The 22,162-nt window shown below is 39.3% G+C and overlaps 1 long non-coding RNA gene across 2 annotated transcripts in view; it reads left to right on the top strand.

Moving 5' to 3' along the window:
* The first annotated feature begins 461 nt into the window (after window positions 1-461).
* LOC138921819 (uncharacterized) overlaps window positions 462-22,162 on the top strand; it is a 49,870-nt gene continuing 28,169 nt past the window's right edge. The window contains exons 1-2 of one of the 2 annotated variants that reach the window (XR_011434688.1): window positions 462-579; window positions 8,786-8,852. This is a non-coding gene — a long non-coding RNA (uncharacterized lncRNA). Of the gene's footprint in view, window positions 599-8,785; window positions 8,853-22,162 lie in introns of both variants that reach the window. The other variant, XR_011434687.1, reaches the window with a different exon arrangement.

Below are 22,162 nucleotides of genomic sequence, written 5' to 3'. Positions count from 1 at the left end.
TTTTCGTCTGCAATGACTAATATTTTCTTAATCCCATCCAGTGTATTTTTCATCTCATACATTATAGTTTTCATTTCTATAAGTTAAATTTAGGTCTTTTTAATATCTTTCATGTCTCTGATATTGACCCTGATATCAGTTTCCCCACATTAAACCCAGCATATATGGGGTTAAAACCAAAGCACTCATTCCCTGCTTACTCTCTGGCTTCCTGGCTCCAGAATCCACTATCCTCCATGGAGACAGACACCGCCAAGGACAAGCACCTGGATTATCTCCTCCCTGCAAAGAAATACAGTCTGGTGGGAAAGTTGCTGACCAGCAAGGTCATGGGCTCCCTCCTCTCTGCAAGTAGTCTCAAGGCCAAAGACAGGCTGGTGGGAAAGCTCCAACCAGCAAGGCCATATGCTCCCCCTCCCCTACCTAAAACCCCAAATAAAAACCCTTCCTTTTAGCTTTTTGGGGAGTTTGGGATTTCAGCGTTAGCTGCCCTCTCTCCTTGCTCAGTGCTATGCAAAAATAAAATTCCTGCTTTCTTCCACCACACCCAGTGTCAGGGATTGGCTTGCTGCACAAGGGGTGAGCGAACTCATTTCAGGTTCGGTATCATCTCTACTTAAACTTTTAAGCATACAAAATATACTTATAACTATTTTAACGTTCTTGTCTGTGAATTTTAGCAACTGTGTTAATTTTGTGCATCTTCTATTGATTATTCTCATATGGGTCAATTCTCTTATGGTTATTCTGCTTCTTTGCATGCTTAAAAATCTTTGATTGGATGCATATATCGTGAATTTTACCTTGGGTCCTGGATATTCTTGTATTCCTATAAATATTTTTAAGCCCTTTTTACTGGTACACAGTTACGTTTCTTGAAAAAACTTGATCGCTCATGCCTTGCTTTTATGATTTGTTACGTCTGGAGCAGTACACACTATTGGGTTGTAGGGGAGGGAAAAGAATAATTTTCCCTCCACCCTTCTTAGTTCTCAGCTGGGGCCTCTGTAACAAAAGACAGATTACCAAGAGAAAAGCATACAAATTTATTTAATATGTTTTATGTGACATGGGAGGCTTCATAAGAAAATGAAGACTTGAAGAAACAGTTAAATCTGAGCACTTTTTATGCTCGATTTGATAAAGACTGGAAATTTATGGGAAAATGTGATAGGACGAAAAGGGTACAAGCTAAGTGTAGTAAACTGGGGAAACAACAAGACCTGTTCTTTCAGATTCCTTAAAGATGAGTGCTCATTTCCTTCGGGTAAAAGGAGGGCACTTTTTACACGAGAGTCTTACGAGCTGCTTCAGGGGAAGATCAGAAAGTCTTTCCTGCACCTGTCGTTTCTCAAAGTCCTTCAGCTTAAAATATTCAATATGCCAAGTTGCCATATTTTGGGGTAGCCATTAGGGCTGATTATTCCCTTATAATGAGACAAAATCTTTCTAAATTGTTCACCCAATTTCTCATGAATTACAAATTCTCCAGTCTGGCTAGTGGGAACAGGCACTATTCCCAGCCTTGTATGCATACTCTGTAGTACCTTAATCCTTCCAAACGCTTCTTTCACTGGCTTTGCATAGTTTCCTATCACACATGGTTTCATTTCTCAAGGAGGGCCATCTCCAGATCCCTGGGTTTCTGAAGTTCTCTCTCTCTGAATCTCTCTCCTTTCCAGTGTTCTGTCCTGTGAACTCTAGATAGCCTGATCTCCCTGAGTTTTCAGCTCTGTCTTCTCAACTCAGGGAGTTTGCCACGCTCTGCCTGGGTTGCCCCTCTGTGTGCCTCAGCCTGGAAACTCTCTTCAGTCAGTAACCTGCGTAATCATAGGATTCACCTCATTTGTTTCCCATCTCATAGGGATCATTGTCCTTCATTGCTTGATATCCAGTGTCTTGAAAACTGTCATTTCATACGTTTATTTCTCTTTTATTTAGTTGTTTCAGATAAATGGTAAATCTAGTCCTGTTACTGCATCTTGGCTAGAGGCAGAAGTCTTAATTTGCATCCTTTATTACTAGTGAATTTGAATATCTTATATGCCTGTTGGTCATAATATATCTTATTATGTGAAATGACAGTTTATGTTTTGCCCATTTTTCTACTACAGCAATTTGTCATTTCTCATTATTTTAGAAGAGTTTCTTCTACATTTGAGATATCAAACCTTTGTCTATCATACACATTATAAATATTTTATTCATTTGTTATTTGCTTCTCATTTTGATTTATTTCATTTTTTTATAATACAGCTGCTTTCGGTTTTTACTTAATCAGATCTATTATTCTCTTGATATTTTCCTTGTTGATCCTGCCATTGTAATGTACCAATATTGTACACACACTTACACTATCTTCTAATTATTTTATGATTTTTTTCTAAAATCATAAGGAGGTAGGGAATTAGGTAGGGAATCCAGCTTTCTGGAAAGGCTAAACCCCAGAGCACTTTTCGTGGCATTTTAAAACAAATGCCTTTCATTTTTTTATTTCAACTTGCTGTTATTCCATAAAACCAAGAGTGGGAACTTAGTCAAATAGGCTGAAGCAATCTGGGTACCCACACAGCAATTGTTTCCACTGAGAGTGCACAGTTTTCCTTACAGCTGGACTATAGCAAGGGAACATGCTAAAGGGTCTTCCACAAAGAATTGACTTGGAAGACTCAGACTGAAGCCTCAGCTGAGGATTTCAGTCTGGGATCACACTACAATCTGTGCAACTGTAGCAGTGGCTGAGTGGATCACTTCCAGTAGGAATCAGATCATGGTTAAAAAGCAAAATGAACACTCAGGTTCCATTACAGATTCTTTAACTATTACTTTTCAGGACCACTTTTCATGCCCCATTCCATTGCCTACATTCTCATTTCTTTCTTGCCCTAGATTCCACACCTTTCTCTAACCACAAATTTCCTCTTCTTTTTAGAGATGTTTCTAATGATGGGTACGAGAATATTCAACCCCAAAATATGTCTCTTTTGCATATGGATTATTTTGAGCTAAAGACCATTGAAAATCAGCAGGCACAGGAAAAACATGGCACAAGTTTTCCTTTTGTAAAGGAAGTTTCCATTTGCAGAGGTATCTCCCTCTCCTTACCAGAAGGAAAAAGACTCTTAACAACTCTTAGCAATAGAGAAGGCATCGATTTAAATCTGTATGACAAACCTGACTAAACAATCCTTACTTACTATACTTTTCCTGGTCACTTACCCATAACTTGCCTGTCCCACTTGGAAGCCCAAAAGCCCTTTTTCTGTTTACCCTAAGAGATACATAAGCCTCAATCATCTGGCTACCTCCTTGAGCCTCATTTTGTGTGTGTGTGTGTGTGAGTGTGTGTGTGTGGAATCCCTGTGCTGCTTATGTACTAATTAAAACTGGTTTTTTTTCTCTTGTTAATCTGTCTTTTATCACTTTGATTCACTGGCCCCAGTCAATGAACCTAGGTGGGTAGAGGGAAAAACAATTGTTTTCCTCCCCTGTACCACTAATATTAACTTCTCCTTACCTCTACTCCTCACAGGCTCCTACCAATTTTAGGTATTTATTGATATTACCTACTAAGATACAGAGAAGAAGATGAATTCAGAAAATCCATCCATTGAGGGAATTTTCTTTTTCTTTTTTTTTTTTTTTAAAGATTGGCACCTGAGCTAACGTCTGTTGCCAATCTTTTTTTTTCTTCTTCTCCCCACGTCTCCAAGTACATATATATTCTAGTTGTACGTTCTTCTGTCTCTGCTTGTGGGACACCACCTCAGCATAGCTTGATGAGAAGTGTTAGGTCCACACCCAGGATTCAAACTGGTGAAACTCTGGGCCACCAAAGCCGAGCGTGCAAACTTAACCACTTGGCCACAGGGCTGGCCCCCAGAATTTTCAAATTTACACAATTCCTGGTCATGATTCCTAGCATCATGAATACCTTGATTTACTTGTGCATCAGTTGTCTCTTGCCACAATAATGCTGTGTAATAAAGCATTCCACAATTCAATGGCTTAAAACAATAAAGCTTTACTAACTCAAGAAAACTTGGGTGGACAGGACAGTTTTTCTGATCTCAGTTGGGCTCACCCCTGCATCTGCAGTCAACTATATGTTGGCTAGGCAGTTCCAATTTTTTGGCCAGGCTCTGTAGGTTGGCTGATCATCAGTTTATCTAGAGTATCCCCAGTTTGGGCAATTTACCTACTTACCTTTAATCTACATATCTCATTCTCCAGAAGACTACATTCTTATAGCCAAAAGCCTAAGAGTGAGCAGAAAGCAGAAACCTAAGAGCTAGCAAAAAACTCAAGCAATTTCCCATGCCCCTGCCTGTTTCACATTTCTAAAATCCCAATGACCAGAGCAAGCCATATGGCCAACCCCAGAGCCCAAGGAGTAGGGCAAACAACCTACATAGAGTGGGAGGGCGTTTCAAAGATACAGGGCAAAGGGCATAGATACAGGGAGGAGTATAGAATTAAGGCTATATCACACCTTGTAATAATGCCAGCTTTCCAGTTTTATGCTGAATGGGAGTTCAACAAGATGCTCTTCCCACAAACCTCTGGGCTTCTTATGGCCATTCTGACTCCTTCCTCCAAGAGGGCCCCTGTCAGAACGCATAGCCTCAAAGATAGATTGAGTAGAGTAATAGGGACAAGCCAGTTCAGTTCAGGGCACCCTTAAACTCAAGCAAGTAATTTGCATTTCTGAGGTCTTTCAGCCAAGGGATAGCTTACATTCCTAGCCTGTGGTGCTCCTCAGAATCACTTGAAGAGGTTTTGAAAATACAGATTTCCTGGTTGAACTACTCAGAAGTGTTAGCTCAATTGGACTGTCTATGTGACCTGGAAATGTAGGTTTTGAAAAGTCCTCTTAAGTTGTCACCAACTGATTGCCCTGAGGAACTCAAGGGTGAGTTTGGAAGGAAATTGTTTTTTTTCCTTTTGTTATGTTAAGGAGATGCAATCACCAATCACCCTGAACCAGACCAAGCCTCACCACAAGAATTACGCCTATGTTCTTTGCCTTATTTTTAATGCTAAGATCTCTCCAGCAAGTGCTTAGGCCTCATTACTGTAACCTGCAGTGTTTGTGGAAGCATGCTTTCCAACTGAGCCTGCGCAATCAAATACCCTCCTCTCCTTTTTGAATATTCATCCCCATCTTAAATAAATGTCCCTGCTTCCCTTTGTTCAAGGAGAGCCATGACTTTGGAAATGATTCTGCATGGTCTCCTATTTGCTGCAAATATACTTTACTTTGTGAGACAACCACTTCTGGTGGAGAGTCTGATTTAACTCACCAGGAGGTGAACTCACTTTGGTTCGGTAACAAAGTAATTCTGTGACGCACCCAAGTTAAGAATCAATGCTCAAAGACATTTCTTTACTGACTTCATGCTTATTGATTTGGTTTGCTCTGATAATATGTTCATCATTCATTCTGCAAATATATATCAGGGCACCTATTAAGGTAGAGTTTCAGTAGGGGTCTGGCAACATCTGCTAGCAGAAAAACAAAATAAAGCTTCATAACCTTTATTTTTAAACATTCAAGCAGCTCTTCAACTCCTGTCTTATAAGGACTTTAAACAAGAAGATAGTCAGGTTTCTAGGTTTTCATTTACTTTTTGGATCTTAGGTCCTTGCTTTAAATATGTAACACCTGTCAATTGGCTAAAATTAACTTCAGTAGTCCCTGCTAGATTTAAGACATCATTGAAGCAGAAATCTTATTACTAACACCCAGTAACAATCTAAGGCCTCAAGAAATTAAAGTAGTACATCCATAAGAAGAGAAAACTGTGGCTTGGACGTGAGCCTGACTAGGGCCTAATATTATCTCCCTTTTAGAGATGAAGAAACCAAGACAAAGTGATAGTGGAACTTGCAAGTAGTCCCATAGCTGGAAATGAATATTCAAGTCCAGGCAAATTAATATTACAGCCCATGATCTGAACTACTGCAGGGTGCTGCCTCAGGATACTGAGCTGTCTTTGAGAGCCCAAGGACGAGAACATAGCTGGAGTGAGCACAGAAAAAAATTGGAACAATAAGCTAGTATATCATCACAGCTTTCTCACCCCTGCTTTGCCCCTCTTCATTCTTTCCTCTTTCTGCAAACCAGCTCCCTTGGCTCGCAATCCATGAGGAGGAACATGGCCAGCAACAGTCCCAATGTTGTGTTTTTAACAGGTAAAAACTCTAGAGAGAGGATGGCCTGGCCCTCTGAAGCCCACATCTAGAGTCCCAGCTTGGTTCAGGTGACCCTTGTGGTCCCGTGAACTGTGGTAAGACATGGTCACGCTGTAACAACATGGTACATGGCCACCCCCATTGCCACCGTATATGTGAGAAGAGAGAAATTCTTAGGAAAGCGGGAGCTGGGCAGAAAACTCAAAAGATGTGCACTACAGAAGGTTTCTCAGAAGTTAAATAGCATTCAGGATTATTGATTTTTAAAAATGATTTTGTTGAGTATTATTTCTAGGAGATTTTCATGCATTTTTGAAATGATTATATTATTTAATATATCCACTTATGCTTGGGGTTCCTTCTTGCTCTTAAAAGTTCTTGAGAATTTTCAAAAACAAAATGTGCCCAACTTGATCCAGACCCATTATCTGTTTTACTCACATTTTAAGTCTGTTTATTAACTGACTCAAACACCTTTGGGGAAAAACAGGAGATAAGCAAATTTCAAGAAATTAAAAGCATTATAGTTTAATTTCATTTTATTAGATATGGAAATTATTATGAGTTCATTTTTACACTAGTAAACATGTGCATTATAGAAAAATATAAAATGTGGATGAGCAAAAAATGAAAAATAAAAATCTCTAAGACCTCACAATTCAGGAGTAAGCATTATTAATATTTTACTGCATGTTCTTTCAGACTTCATTTACTGTAACTTGCTCTTTCTTTTCATTTGTGATTTAGAAGTTTTATTTATTTATTTTGTTAATTATCTACACATTAAAAGATGTTTTTCCTTTGAAATGATTGAAAAATAATGGGCTCAAATTTTTTCATTTAAACAGAATAAAGAAATATAAAATACATATCATTTTCATACCTTCCCTCACAGTTTTTGTTGGAATGATCTTTGATATTAAATCTAGACTAATTTATTTTATAATTATATATCTTGTCTTTCAAAAAGTGTTTGATGTTATTACATTTCACAGCCATATTAATAATTATTTCAACATTGAACATAAATATTACGATCTCAGTAGTAACCACAATTGCTTTTAAATCACATTTTCTAGCTATTGATATTAATTGTCGTGATTCATTTTTTGGTTTGTCACAATGTATCCTTTTCCTAAAAACATTGCTCAGAGCTATTTGTGGATGGTACACTTTCTAAGTTCTTGCATGACTGTGAATGACTTTCTCTTTCATGAATAGTAGTTTCGGTAAGCTCTCAAAATTTTGTTGATGATGCTACAGTGTCTTCTGAGAATTAATATTAGAGAAGAAAGATCTGATACCAGCCTGACCTTTTCAAGTTCCTTTATCGCGGGTAACTTATTTTCCCTCTGCTTGGATGATTTTATGATTCTCTTTCTAATCTCTGCTCTACCATAGGGGATTGTTTTTTTATTTCAAAGCAAGAACCTCTTTCATTATCTTCTCCAACTAGATGGGCCAGTCTAATCTAACACCTGAAGTTTTTCCTCTGTTCTTGCTATTATTTTTTAAAATTAGTACTTATATCCCAGTAGCATAAAAAATGATGGAATTCTCAAATAAGTTAATTTAGTAGAGTTTAATGAGATACAAAGGTATAGAAGGGGTTAGAGAAAACCAAAGGAAGGATGAAGCGCCTAGAATAAAACAGCTGGAGAATCCATGCACCCCTGGGTCTGAAAGCCTAGAGGGAAGGAGTGGTTTCCACGACATGAAAGGGCTGTGGGCCACAGTTGTGTCAGCGTATCTAGGAGAGGGCCATGTATGGGAGCTGTGACCTTCAGCAGAGAAACACGGCCACTGTTAACCAATGGCCAGCTGGAGGAATAGCTGTCTAGGCCTTGCTCTTCTCCCATATTCCCATCTCCTGCCAGTGCGTCTCATAGACTGAACCCAACCAGGAGTCCCTTGAAGCCATCTAGTATACAGGTCAGCTGCATGGGACAATGAGCAGGGTGGGAAAGGTGGTGAGTGAATCTAGAGGGGCAAACAGAATATTTGCCTGAAATTCCTATTACATTTAATTTGTATCATCTTATCTCGGGGAAAAATACAAGAGAAAAACATACCCTTATATTTTTATTTATTTTATTTGTAAGCTTTATTTCTTGATTCCTCCATTCTTTTCCTAATTGTTCTGAGAACTGTTTATTCCTTTTTTTGCATTTTTCAATCTGCTGTTTACTGCTTCCATTGCATGTTTAAATTTAGTAATCCTAGTTTTTATCTGAACGTGATCTTTCCTAGCATTATATTATATTCTTTCAATGAGTACATAATTGCAACAAATCTTACTGAGGATGCAAATTAGACTTTTTCTTTAACTTAACTTTTCTTGGTATAAAACAGTTTCATATGGATACACTTATTCTGAATCCCCAAGTGGCCCTTTTATTTTGCTTAGAGTATTTTTCAAAAGTCGAGTGGGTTTTTTTTTTTTGCAGCCTTGGCTTTACCAAGAGAACTCCAAGCTTTTTGAGTAGTGCTTAGATTTGAGATGGACTCTGCGTCAGAAGCCAAATCTTCTAGTCCCCGAAAATGGGAACGTGAAAGTATTTCTGTTTGCTGTAGCTATATTTTGTTACAGGTTGGATTAAATTGTCTACATGGAATGGGGAGAGAGCTATTGAGAGAAAAGCCTCATGACAGGAAAGGTAATTGATTTTCTAAATGGTTTCTTTTCGGTGGCTGCATGTATGAGTCCTGATGGGCACAGCTCAAACAGCCTTTGTAGGATTTAGATTGGTTTCAAACAACCTCCTCCACAGCCTAGCTCACTCATTCACACCGGGAACACAGTGTTTCTGTGTCAGGACAGAACTCCATTTTCCCAGGAAAAACTTCCTTCCCAGGAAGGAGCCTGGGAACTAGTGCAATGGTTAATTTTCTGTGTCAACTTGCCTGGGCCATGGTGCTCAGATGTTTGGTCAAACATTATTCTGGATGTTTCTGTGAGGGCGTTTTTTGGATGATATTAACATTTAAATTGGTGGACTATGAATAAAGCAGATTGCCTTCCATAATGTGGATGGGCCTCATTCAATCAGTTGAAGGCTTTACTAGAACAAAGATTGACCTCCCCTGAGCAGGAGGGAATTCTGCCTGCAGATCACCTTTGAACTCGAACTGCGACTCTTCCCTGGGTCTCCGGCCTGCCAGCACACCCTGCAGGTTTGGGACTCACCAGTTCTCCATAATCACGTGAGCCAATTCCTTAAAATACACCTTTCTCTCTCCCTCTCTCTGTCTACACACATGCACATTCTGTTGCTTCTGTTTCTCTAGAGAACTCTGGCTAATATGATTAGCAAGAAGTTAACTTAATAGAAAACGAGCTGTTTCTTCTCTGAATTATTTTGTTTTAATTTTTATGGGTAGGTTATGGAAACCCAACCTTTTCCTTCTGAGAGATTCACCCATATAAGAATCCAGTATAGTAGCATTTTTACCTTCTTTTCTTTGCACCAAGAGAAAGCTGAGAGTGACCTCTATATTTAGCTGATCTTTTGGAGGATTTTTGGTATGAATCCTCATGTACTTTGATTTTTATCACACCTATTTTGTCCTAGAAGCCTTTTTTTTATAGCCTCTCCTTCTCGGAGGTGGAGATCTACCTGGTTTTGTGGAATAATAGTAATTGCTTACTTCCTTTACTTGCCAGCCAGTCTTGTTGAAATATGCAACAGTTATTACTTGCCTCAATCTAAGCCAATTTGCACAATGCATTTTTGGCTTGTTACTGATAATATTCACCCCTATTTCCCAATCATTATACGGATTACATCCTATTTGTATGTATCCTTGATCATTTTAGTAGAGTTCGTTGAGGAGGGGGAGTATCTTAGTTCAGATTTCCTGAAAGCAGAATAAGACAAGAATCTAGGTGCAATTAGTTTATTTTGGAAGTGACCCAAGAAGAATAGTGAGAAGTGATTGAGGCACAGAATGAAGGAAGGTCAATAAGATGTACTGTATTAGGTTCCTATTGCTGCTGTAACAAATTTAGTGACTTAAAACAACAAAATGTATTTTCTTATGAATCCGGATGTCAGAAGTCCAAATGGGTCTCACTGGGCTAAACTCAAGATGTAGGTAGGGCTGTGTTCCCTTCTGGAGGCTCCAGGGGGAGAACCCATTTTCTGGCCTTTTCCGGTTTCTAGAGGCCACCTATATTCCTTAACTTATGACTCTCTTCTATCTTCAAAGCCAACAATGGCTAGGCAAGTCTTTCTCATATCAAATCACTCTAATATTGACTCCTCTTAAGCCTCCCACTTTCATTTTTGAGGACCCTGGTGATAACATTGGGCACACCCAGATAATCTCTCTACTTTTAGGTCAGCTGATTATCAACTTTAATTCCCCTTTGCCATATAATATATTACAAATTACAGGAATTAGAACATGGACATCTTTGAGAGAACCTTATTCTGCCAACCACAGGTATATTAATGATCAAGTTACAACAGTGAACAATTGATGTAGAATATACTTGTGGCCCAACCTGACCAGAAACAACAGAATGAATTTTGGGAAATGTAGTTAAACCTAGCCAAACTGACACATTACAAAGCTACCATGGTCCATTCTTATCAATTTGAACTTAAGTACATCTCCTTCAACTGTACTTAATCTCGAAATAAAGACTATCCTACATGAAACTGAAACACACTATTCCTTTTCCCGGAAGAGGCTAAAAACTTCCTTTTGTGTCTTTGGACGATGTTCATTCTTCTCCTTCTTGGTTCATACTCCCTGTTTTATATCCTGTAACTTAAATGTGAGATAAAGTTAACAATTATTAGCAGGTCTTACGTTAGATGATAAGGGGATGACAGAGGCAAAGAAATTAAATTATATATAAAAATTAAAATATTAAATAAAATATTAAAATAAGGAAGACATATTCATAACTATTACATTCCTCATTTCTGCAATGGTCATGTGAGCATAGTAGGTATTTATAACTATTCTCTTTGTCTTTAGCAAGCACCTTGCTTATTTAGGTTCTTTACCTGGTGTAGTGACCCAAAACTTTATTCCTCAAGGATCTGGACTATTAGCAGCCCTGCCTGAATTAAGTTGTAGTTTTCCACTAACTTTAATCATAGGATGTGGGAGTACCAAGAGGTATCTTAGAGGACCTCCTATATCCCAGAGACTCTCATCCTTGTCTCCACCGTATGGTAGTAGCAACCCAATTTCCCCTTGGTAGTCAGAATTAATCACCCTAGCCAGAGTAACCCCCTTCTCTGTCTGTTCATTCAGTGACAAAGGAAAGCAGAGTGGCCAGGCAGCAGTCTCAACTTCCAGTTCCAAGGAATGATTGTTCGGTCTCCTGGTAGAAACATTCCTCTCTATGGAACTAGAGCCTCTAGATCAGCAGAGCCTTAAGTCGCAGAGGTAGAAAGCAAAACTCTTTCTAGTGTATCAGTAGAAGTAATAGTGAGAGGAACCACTCTCATTTCCACCCCTTGATTCCTGGGTTTACGAATATTGGCTAAGGGAGAAACAGTATCATACATCAGATGCTGACTTAGAGCATATACAGCCTCCTGTAAAACTTTGCTCAGCCCTGTGAGGTATTGCCACTTAGCTGGTGCAATAACTGAGTCTTCAAAGGGCCATTCCACTGTTCTGTCAAGACAGCTGTTTCAGGATAGTGAAGAACATCGTTAGACCTGTGAATTCCATGATCATGGGCCCATTACCACACTTTGTTCGCTAAGAAATGAGTTGAGTTCCTTGGTCAGAAGCAAGGCTGTGTACAAAACCATGATGGTGGATAAGGCATCCCATAAGTCCATGGATGATAGTTTTGCTAGAAGCATTTTGTGCAGAGAAGGAAAATCCATATCCAAAGGAAGTATCTAGTCTGGTAAGAATAAAACATGGTGGAAGTGGTCCAATGTAATCAACCCGCCGCCAAAGAGCTGGCTGTTCATCCTGGGGAATGATGCCGTATTGGAGACTCAGTGGTTTCTGCTGCTGGTAGATTGGGAACTCAGCAGTAGCTGTAACCAGGTCAGCTTTGGAAGTCTGTGTTGCTGAATCTATGCATAATCTCCATCCCTGCCACCATGCCCACTGTGTTTGGGAGCTCAGTGGGTAATGGCAGGAGTGGCTGAGGAAGGAAGCTCAAAATATATATCTGAGCTACTTTCCTATGGTTTACCAAAATATTTTTGGCTTCCAAGGACAAGTCAATATACAATATACTGTAAATCATTTAGGAATTGCATGTGGCTACTTAAACAGTGACTTTCAATAATAGTGAGTTAAAAGAACTACAAGTTTATCTTTTTCTTTCATAAAAGAAATCTAAAAATAGTCAATCCGGCACTGGAGTGGAGGATGCACAATCATCAGGGCTATAGTGTCCTCCTCTCTTTTGCTATGATATCCTTAGCAAATGCCTTCTATCCTCAAGATTACCTCATGATCCAACATGGCTGCTAGGGTGCTAGTAATTTCATCAAATTCAAGGTTAAAAGCGGCAAGTGGGGAATGCAGAAGGAGCATTCACCAGCTGTCTATTTCCTTTTGTAGGAGCCGTTCTAAAATTCCCTCCCAACAACAGCTCCGCCTATATCTCATTGGGAAGGTCTTATTCACCTGGCCAAACCTAGCAGCACAATAGGCTGGGAAATATAATTTTTGACAAGATCTGTTATCTCTTTAAATAAAATTGGGAATTTTTAACTAAAAACGAAGGCAGAGTGGATATTATATTAGCAACCAGCAGACTGACACAGTACAGCCAGCCTATTTTCCATGTACCATCCCCGATATGAGATGACGTGTGGTTCTAAAAATATATACTTTTATTGCTGTGACAGAATTGAAGTAGATGAAACTGCCTCTACCTTCGCTGTGTCTAGTTACTCAGTGGATACCTGAATCCAGTTACAAAACCTGTAAGATTTTATTCATTCATATTTTCCCAAATGGAAAGAGATAACGAGTAATGAGATTTTTTTTAGTTTTATTATGTTTTTGCCTTAAAAAACTATATATATATAGTTTTTTATATATATTTTATATATATATATATTTATATGTATATAAAATGTGGCTAAGCTAGGTTTACTCTGCAAAGACAGAAAAATAGAAACTAAATGCCAGCCACGTCATTCGAAAATTCAAGGTGATGAAATGAAGGGAGACCCCAAGATCACCTCTACTCAGGTGATAAAGCAAGTTGAGCACTGAGCCTTCCCCTCAGTGTCTATACCAAGACAAGCTGCTGTGAGGGGGTTTCAAAAGTGCCAGCTCCAAACAGGGACAGACATCTGCGTTTCTTAGGGACTTTGTTCACATTTTTCACCTCTATTCTTTATTTATTAATAATGATAAGCAAGCTCTGGAGGAGTTGCTCTCTAAAGATAGTGATTCATTTTCTCATAGCTTCCTTCTTCATAAAGCCTGAGCTCTGAACAAAGTCAACATAAGCCCTGCGTGGGTGGGGGGCAGTGAGGAACCAAGCGTAATTTGCAGGTGATCACAGAACCCATTACTACTTGAGAGTATTCACCACAAGAAAAGGGCTCGTTTGGGTAATTTTAAAGCTGTTTGAAATAACCTCCCCGAGAAGAAAACTATTTTAATTTAGGCTATTAGTCATTTCTACCTGAATATGAATTAATTACGTCAGATACTTTCTGCTCAACACTTAAATGCAAAAGTTAGTCTCAGGGTATAGGGGTTTTGAATGGAGTGATGGGGTGAACATTGAGTAGGGGACAGGCAGGAAGGGGGATGCAGAAGGTTTTTAGGGTTTTGATAGGAAAAAGAGAGGAGTAGAAATGGTAGAGTTGGATTGGGTGCTGCGTTTGTAGGGCTAGGTGACATGGTAAGTACTTTAATCAGCTAAAAGCAAGTGTTAAGAGTGGTGAGTGAGTGGAGGGAGATAAAAGATAACTCTATTGAAGAAACGAGAGAGAAAAGTGAAACATGAAGTTCTTCTTAATAATTACATTGACTTGACTCACTTCTTTCTCTTTCACCCCAGACAGTGTCTATGAGCAAATCTCATAATCTCTATTTTAAAAAATATACCCAGAATCTGACCACTTTTCCTTATTTCCATCACTATCACTCTTTTCTCCTGGATTATTGCAAAAGCTTCCTCATTGGTCTCCTTGTTTCCACCATTGTCTCCCACAATGCAAACAGAAAGTTTTAAAACAAGTCAGATCATCACTCTCTGCTTAAAAGTCTCTGAGGGCTTCTTTTGTTTCTCAGAAGAAAATCCTAACCATGGTCTCTGAGACTGGCCCCACGGATCTCTTTTGACTTCATCTCCCAACTCTTTCGCCAGCTCATTCTACTCTAGGCACGCTGGCCTCCTTGCTGGACCTCTAATATGCCAACAGCTCCAATCTTCTGGGCCCTTGCGTTTATGATTCCCTCTCTCTAGAATGCTCCTCCTCTAGAAATCTTCATTCACTCACTTCCTCACTTGATTCAGATTTCTGCTTATAGGTCACCTATTTAGTAGACTGTCCCAGAATACCTGATCTAAAAAAGGCACCAGCACCCCACCGTCAGAGGAGGTCGTCGAGAGGACATGACCGCTGGTTGACCTGCGAACTTGACCCAGGAACTTAGAGGCTCTTCACTTCTTCTCCTGTCCTTGGAATGTACCCTCCAACCACCATTCCCACATTAGGAACCACTTCAAGGATGCAGCCTTGAGCAAGTAATGTGTTACTGAGACCATTAGGACTATATACATGACAGAACCCAATAAGGCCTGTATATAAACTTTTAAGATTCTGGCAGGTGGGTGCAGAGATTTATTCCTCTTGCAGCCACCCAAAGCAAGCCTCGTATGTAAGTTCCCTTGCTTATTAAAACTGCCACCTACTGATATGGAGCGCTCTGCCTCTTTCTTTGGTCTCTCCTTACCCTCCGTGTACAGGGCCCAGTTTCAGGTTTCACCTGGGGAACTCCTGAGGTTGTGAACCAACACCACCTTAGAACAGTCCATCTTTTTAGTCTCCATATTTTCCCTCATAGCACTGATCACAGCTAGACATATATTTGTTTATTGATTAATTATCTACATCCTCTCACTGGAAGCCTTGTTGCTTAGGAAGATTCTTTGTCTGTTTTATTTCCTGCTATATAAAAAGCACCTAGTAGAGTGCCTGGCACATAGTAGCAGCTCGATAAATGTTTGTTGAATGACTATATGAATCACATGAGGCCTTAGGAAAGTTCTGAGAAATCTTAGAGGAAAAGTTGCGATATTCTTACTACAAATGTAGTAAATTCTCAGCATCTTCTCCAATCAGAAGCTGAATGCTTTTGTTCTGACACGAAAGTTGATGCTGCTTTGCTTAATCTGATCAATGTCTCTGTGGCACATTTAAAATGTTGACTCTCATAGATTACTTGAAAAACAACTCCATTCAATTACCTATAAACATTCCTGGGACAATTATCAAATGTACTTGTTAACATTAAATTTATCTTTCTGTTAAATGTTTTGCTTTGGCTGCGATCATTTTGAATACACAAGGGTCATAAATTTATGCCAGACAAATTCCCTTTCAACCTCATTAATAAAAAAGAACAGTTCGTATGACGTACTTTGAATTTGTGGAGTTCTAAAGTTTCCTAGATATTTAATATGATTTTGATCCATTTAAGCTTATAATTTCTTTTGTAGTTAGTCTTTGTAACTACAAATTCTTCCAGCTTGGTTAATATTTTCATGTGAATGTGGGCTTAGTTTGAATCCTACTTTGAACAAATTATCTTGTGATGGCTTTATAATGTATCAACTTGCTTAGGCTACGCTACATTTCCCAGAATTCATTCTCTTGTTTGTTTCCACTTATGGTCAACTACAAGGGAGATTCTTAGGAGGTTTGGAGGCTGGAAGGGAAGCAATGGCTGTTTTGTAGCTCACACATATTGCTGCTGATGTGCTGACTCATTTCGTTGGTGTGAAGCAGCAGCCGAGCCTGCAAGTGTTTTACCTTCCCCTGATCCTCCTTCAGCCTCTCCAACTCCTAGGTCACATATTTATGTTTAGCTCTATGATGAAGAACCCCCCCTTCTGCTTGATAGCCTCATCACCAAGGTCAGAGGCAGCAAGACTGACACAGGTTTTAGCCTTTCCCCGTGAGGTTCCAGCTCAAGCTTGTTGGTTTCAGTCTGCTTGTAATCTCACCTTGCTGACTGCCTTCCCTGTGGACTTGAATCCCTAGAATCATATGCGGAAAAAACAGCCTTATAGAAACTGCTTAACCAACTCCCACAATCACATAACGCCAGTTCCGTGTAACAAATCTCTCTCAGACAAATACATATAGATGAGATAGATAGAGATACCAGTGGTTCTCAGCTTGGGGTAATTTGGCCCTTCAGGGGACATTTGGCAATGTCTGGAGACATTTTGGTTGTTACAACTTGGTGGGGGTGGGGGAGTTGTGCTACTGGAATCTAGTGGGTAGAGGCCAGAGATGCCTAAACAAACTTCAATACACGGGACAGTCCCCTCAACCCTTAACAAAGAATTATCCAGTCCAAAATGTCGATAGCATCACTATTGAGAAACTCTGATATAAATCCAGATGCAGATAGATCCTAGTAGTTCTGCTTCTCGGATTAAACTCTAACTAACACGGATTTTGCTACTAAGAGTGATTCCAGAGGAATAGAATCTTAAGGATGAGTTCTCTGAATTGGCTTTGAATCATGTGGAAAGTGTTCTGGAATCTAATTAGATTTAAAGGCACTAATGGCTCCATTTCCAATGGTAATGAAGATACTAGTAGCCAATGGCATGATGTAGCAATAGAGATACATAAAATATCACCATTGGATACTCCTAATCAAATACTTACAGAAAGCAAGGTTCTAGATAACCGTGTATTTGATGCCTTAGAACATTTTAGTCAAACCAAGGAGTATAATGGAATTGACTGGTTGCTCCTAACTGTGCTGCAGAAAGTAGGGAAAGGATGAACTCAGGGATTTGAATTCCCAGCTCACTGTCCACATAAAGGACCTTAAATCTTCTATATCTGGCCTCAAAGAAATCCTTGTCTTCTGTAGCCACAGAGCCGAGATTTCTGAAAACCAAACTCAGGGTCTCTCCCTGCCAGTGGTTGATTAATGCAAACTGAATTCCCAACCTTGAGGCATCTCTATTAATAACATCAAGGCATGGATTAAGGAAGAATGATATCCTGAAAAACTGTAATGGGGACCTATGGGCAGATCCTGATAAAGCTGGGGACCTTTAACCTCAAAGTTCTGCTGAGCCTTCTTTGCTGGTAGAAGCAGCCCTTCCACCCCGCCTGAGACAGTTAGCCCTCCTTTGCCTGAAGAACCTATAATGTCCTCCCCTGAGGTAGATGCCTTGTAAGGCACAGTTGATCCTCTTCAGGACTTATCTGACCTCTCTTCTTTGCTTCTAGATCCATGACTAGACTCGAGTCCCAGAGGCCTCAAACGGTGAAGTACAAAGTCTGACCCATGAGGACCTGCTTTGTATACCATAAGAATTGCATGATTTTGTCAATTTACATAGTCAGAAACCTGGGGAATATGTGTGTGAAAACAATCTTAAAGATATGGGGTCAAGGTGAAAGGAATATAAATTTGGATCAGGCCGGATTTATTGATATGCGCCTGTATTCATCAGTTTGGGCTGCCATAACAAAGTACTACAGACTGGGTGGCTTAAGCAACAGAAATTTATTTTCTCACAGTTCCGGAGGTTTGACGTCCAAGGTCAAGGTGTCAGCAAGTTTGATTTCTGGTGAGACATCTCTTCCTGGTTTGCTGATGGCCACCTTCTTGATGTGTCCTCATATGGCCTTTCCTCTAAGCACACACAAAGGTAGAGGGAGAACTCTCAGGTGTCTCTTCCTCTTCTTACAAGGACACTAGTCCTATTGGATTAAGGCCCCACCCTTATGATATCATTTAACCTTAATAATCCTCTTAAAGACTCTATCTCCAAATAGAGTAACAGTAGTGTAATGGCTTCAACTTATGAATTTTGGAGGGACAAAATTCAATCCATGACAGGCCCACTAAGCAAAGATTGTGTGGTCATGATTTAGGTTGAGGTCCTTGAAATGGCTCTAACAGTTTGCTTGGTTGGTAGGCTGAAACTTGAACCCAAAGGTGACCTAAAGTAAGTGAAATTGGATTGCCAGAACTGCCTTGGTGTACTGTAGAGGCAGGAATCCAAAGCTTAAGGATATTAGAGTATCAGAATGGCTTTATCATATAACATGTGCTCACTCACCCTGAGAGGGTTCTGAGAACACACCTTTTCTCCTGGCTATGAGAAATAAATCTGGAAGGGGAGCCCCAGCATCCTTGATGAGCCTTGTGCCTCTATTGACGATAGGTCAGAAATTACAGTGGGAACTGCTATCCATAGAACTGGAATCCATAAATGCAATGAGAATGATGGAATCCTGGGATGACAGAGCCCAAGTGGCAGCATTTAATTGTTGCTGTGGGTTGAATTGTGTCTCCCAAAATACATGTTGAAGTCCTAACCCCTGGTACCTGTAAATGTGACTTTATTTGGAAATAGGAGCTTTGCAGATGTAATCAAGTTAGGATGGAGCATAATCCATGACTGATGTCCTTACAAGAAGAGTGAAATTTAGACACAAGGGGAATACCATGTCATGATGAAGGCAGAGATTGGAGTAATGCAGCTGCAAGTCAACGAATGCCAAGGGTTGCCAACAACCATCAAACGCTAGGAGAGAGGTATGGAATAGATTCTCTCTCAGAGCACCTCCAGAAGGAACCAACCTTTCTAACACCTTGATTTCATACTTCAAGCCTCCAGACTGTGAGAGAATAAATTTCTGTTGTTTTAAGCCATCCAGTTTGTGGTACTTTGTTGCAGCAGCCCTAGGAAACTAATATGATTGCCTAAGACAAGATAGGGTGGTTACTGTAACAGACAGCAGTGTCATAGCAGTAATCAGAATAGTGCTATTCACAGAGATCATTAGTGTTGAGTGGTTGATCATGGTGTTCCTAGGAAAGAAATAGATGGGCAGTTTACTAAGTTCTTAGTTAATTTGTATAAGTAGGACAGATCTAGGCCTAGTGAAAAGAAGTTTAACTTGAATCCCCAAACCTTAATAGCCACTCAGTCAATTCCAAGATTTGAGCCAGTTCACAAACCTGGAATCCTTTGAATGAAAGGGAGACTGGGTCCCCTTGAGGAAATTGACTGCTACACTGCCAAAAAAATCTATATTGTTAATATTCTTCCTAGCCTTCCTCAAAGGAACCTGCAGCCATTTACCATTTATCAGGGTGACTATGCATTTGGGAATGAGAAATAATCAGACTTTGGAGGAATTACTGGACACTGGCTCTGAACCAACGCTAAAACCTGATGACCCAAAATGTCACTGTTGTCCACAAAATCAGAGTAGAAACTTATGGAGGTCAAAGATCAGATGATCGATGGAGTTTTGACGCAATTCCATCTCACAGTGGTCTCAGTGAGTACCCATAAACCCATCATGGAGTTATTTTTCCATTTTCAGAATGCATAATTTGAATAGAAATACTCAACAACCTGTAGAATCACCACTTGGTTCTCTGGCACATAGAGAGACAACTATTATGGTCGGAAAGGCCAAGTGGAAGGCACTAGAACTGCCTCTAAGTATAAAAATAGCAAATCAAAATCAATACTGCATTCCTGGAGGCATTGCAGAGACTCGTACCACCATCAAGGCTTTGAATGTGGTTGAGACTTATGACTAGCTTCTAGGAAATAGAATATACAAAAGGAGATGTGATGTCACTCACTAGATATGGTGACGTTATACGGCAAAGGTGATGGGATGTCATTCCTATTATTAGATTATGTTATGTAAGACTCTGTTTTAGCTGTTTATAGTGAGATACTCTCATGGTGGCCTTGAAGAAGCAACCTGACACATTGTGAACCGCCTATGGAGAGGGTCACAAGGAAGGAAACTGCAGGTGATCTTTAGGACCTGAGGAAAACCTCCAGCCAGCAAGAAGCTGCATCATATAGCCGGAAGGAAAAGCATTCTAGCAACAACCCAAATAGCTTAGAAGCAGATTCTTTACAGTCAAGCCTCCAAGTGAGAATGTAGCAGGTCTAACATCTTCATTGCCTCCTTGTGAGACCATGAGCAGAGCACTCAAGTAAGCCAGGTCCAGACTCCTGGCACTCTAAGATAATAAATGTGTGTTATTTTAAGCCACTAACGCAAATTAATACATAGTAATGGGCATTCAAAAATCCAAAGCTGCCTTCTGAGAGGCTGAGAAGCTGAGAAAAATATTGTGTCTGAAAAGAAAAGAAGTTAAGCAAATGGTGATGACTGAAAAGCTGAGGAGGGCTTCTGGAAGTTTCATAGGCTTGAGTGAGGGGGTTAAAGTTCAGAAACTGTGCAGAAGGAAGGACCCTGCTAAACGCTACAGACTTAAATTGGGATCCTCAAAGACCTCTAATTTGAGAGTAATGGTGAGAGACAAATAGTCCAGCCCTCAGAATGATTGAAACCCAGCTTTGAAAGAGTTCAATACCTAATTGGTAAAGGTGATATGCCCCTACTGTAACTGCCTTACAGAAATGAAGTCAGATCCTCACTGGAGGAAGAAAACATAATCCAGAGCTTCAAATTGCCTCTAGAGTGTTTCATACACAGTGGACAATACGCAATAAAAAATAGGCAGGGAAATAGACAAGGAGAAAGATTAAATAGCAGAAACAGGCCTTCAGGAGATTCAGATATTGGAATGATCAAACACTACTTTAAAATAAATGTTGTTAATATATTCAGAGATTCCAGTAGAGAACTAGAAACTACAAGTAAAAAAAGAATCCAATGGAAATTTTATAATAGAAAAAATACAATAACTAAATTAAGAATACAATAGATACATTTAAGAGGAGATTAGACATAGCTAATAAAAAACTATAAAACTGAAATATAGTTTAAAATAAAGTGCTCAGAAGTGAAGCATGAAGAGACAAAGGATAGAAAATACAAAAAAAAGAGCATTAGATATATATGGTGCACGGTGAAAACATCTAGCATATATGAAATTTGGATTCCAGAAGAAGGGGAGATAGAAACAAATTTAAATAGGTGATGTCTGTCATTTCCCAAAACTAATGAAACATACCAACCTACAGACTTGAGAAGTACTAGAAGCTGCAAACAAGATACTTATAAAGAAAAACACTTCTAAACACATCAGAGCAAAACTACTGAAAAACAAAGACAGTGAGAAAATCTTGACGACAACCATAGGGAAAATATATTTACCTTCAAAGGAGAAATACTATAAATTCTAAAGAACTTCTCAACTGAAATGATGGAAGCCAGAAAGCTACGGAATTTGCAAAATGCTGAAAGAAAACAACTGCCAACCTATACCTCTATATTCACCAAAAATATTCTTCAAAAGGAAAGCAAAAATAAAGATATTTCAGAAAAACAGAAACTAAGAAAATTGATCACCAGCATACCCACAGAAAGGGAATTACTAAAGGAAGTTCTTCATGCAGAAGGAAAATAATTTCAGACAGAAACACAGAGAGGTCAGAAGGAATGAAGAGTTAAAAAAAAAATGTGAGCATGTAAGTAATTCCAAATGAATATAAACTGCATAAAACTGTAAGAATAATGCCCAAAACTGTTAACATACATTTTAATGTTATCACAAAAGAAAGTAAGGGATGTTCGGGTCAGCATCCATAGGTTATGTTATGTGGCGGTAACAATCCCCGAAGTCTCAATGGATTAACATAGCAATTTTTTTTCACATTATATGTTGGCTGTAGTAACTCTCAGTTGACTTTAGTAACTCTCCATGTATCGTCTTCCTTTCATTACCCAGCCAGTAGAAGTAACCACTATTTGGGACATGCTATTCTCATAGCCGAACAAACAGAGAAATGGCAAAATTGTCCAAT

This window comes from Equus caballus, chromosome X, assembly GCF_041296265.1.
Source record: "Equus caballus isolate H_3958 breed thoroughbred chromosome X, TB-T2T, whole genome shotgun sequence".
NCBI classification, from domain to species: domain Eukaryota; kingdom Metazoa; phylum Chordata; class Mammalia; order Perissodactyla; family Equidae; genus Equus; species Equus caballus.
The sequence above is the reverse complement of the archived record's forward strand: the minus strand, read 5'-3'. Positions and strand labels throughout refer to the sequence as shown.